The sequence below is a fragment of the Coenobita brevimanus genome, chromosome 39 (assembly GCF_032717465.1).
Source record: "Coenobita brevimanus isolate Jiangsu-jjx chromosome 39, ASM3271746v2, whole genome shotgun sequence".
Classification (NCBI taxonomy): Eukaryota; Metazoa; Arthropoda; class Malacostraca; order Decapoda; family Coenobitidae; genus Coenobita; species Coenobita brevimanus.
Genome location: NC_136992.1, coordinates 27984450 through 27985831, shown reverse-complemented (window position 1 = coordinate 27985831; position 1382 = coordinate 27984450). Strand labels below are relative to the sequence as shown.

Genomic DNA, 1382 nt, shown 5'->3' with positions numbered 1-1382 from the left:
TTATTTCGTTTGTCCACCTTGACTTGGCAGAGATTTTTGTTCTCTGGTGACCTAACTACCATAACTCAGAAGCAGAGTACGACAAGAATAGCAATACTGTGGCTCTGCATCCTTTCCAAATCACTTATAAGCCAAGCTGATGTGGACAGGATATGTTAACAGTTGCTCCCCTACTTAGGAAAGTTTTTTTGAGAATTCCACACACCATCCTTAGGTGGGAAAAGGAGTTAGGGCTGATGATGATGATGATAACTGTGATCAGCAGCAGTGCCAGGCTCCGTACCTAGATCATTCCAGCACTGGGGTACACAAGTCCAGTTACTTCATCTAGGTACAGTACTCGTTTTACTTGCTAATGGACAATAATGATGATGATGCAGTGCCAGGAATTGATTCTTGGCACTATCAGGTTGACAGCTAAGCAGTAAAACGAACTGCAAGGCCTACTAAAATCTCCAGCTAGTAAATCGTTAATCTTGTCAACAAAAAGTTCACAGCTGAAAACAGTGTTTGTAAGTGGGAGAGAAAGTGTCTTTATTCTAACACATTTTTTTTTTTTTTTTTTTTTTTTTTTTTGGGGTCTAAGGATGATTATGATCTATAGTTATAACCTATGTTTTTCATTCATTGCCAGACGCCATGTATCCCAAACGGGGTGGCCAACGGCTTAGAGTTAATTGTTTTACAGGGAGGGGCACTAATCCCCCACCAACCCCACTTGACACGTAGGGATGCCAACAGCATCTGGTGCTCCCAGGCGGTCACCCATCCAAGTACTAACCAGACCCAACGTTGCTTAACTTCACTGATCGGACGGGAAGCGGTGTACTCAACGTGGTAACCTATGTATTTATTTATATTAGTCTGCAGGTCTACATCCTTCCCATTACACTTTTTCATGACTAGCATTATTCTGATAAACTATAACTATTGTTGAGAAGGTAATTTTATGCCAGGTTAGAGTAACAAGAGCATACTAAGCAAATTCCCCAGGTATACCAGTAGCAGTTAGTTTTGAAACCTTTCCATTGCACTTCTTCATGATTAGCATGTCTTCTTGCCAAGCTGTTGCATCAAATCAACATTATTTCAAGTTGATAGACATAAAGATGGTCAATTACACAGACAGATAAACATTACACATACACATGGATAGTAGATTGATAAGTACACAGATTGATAGATAAACATGACACAGATACACATAGGCAGTAGAGAGATTGTTATAAGTGTTAACTATATAAATTGCAAAATTTTTAGACAGAAAGGTTCCCCATGTTATTTTTTTATGCCTTTGACTGCTAGTACAGTATTTCCCTCAGTTGAACAATATCTAGTGCTAGTTCAGTGAAAGTGGCTTGTCTTCTTTGTGGCTGTGGTGA

The 1382-nt window shown here is 39.5% G+C and overlaps 1 pseudogene; it reads right to left on the bottom strand.

The window, feature by feature from the left end:
• Window positions 1-732: 732 nt before the first annotated feature.
• Window positions 733-849, bottom strand: LOC145396935 (5S ribosomal RNA; annotated as a pseudogene).
• Window positions 850-1382: the final 533 nt, after the last annotated feature.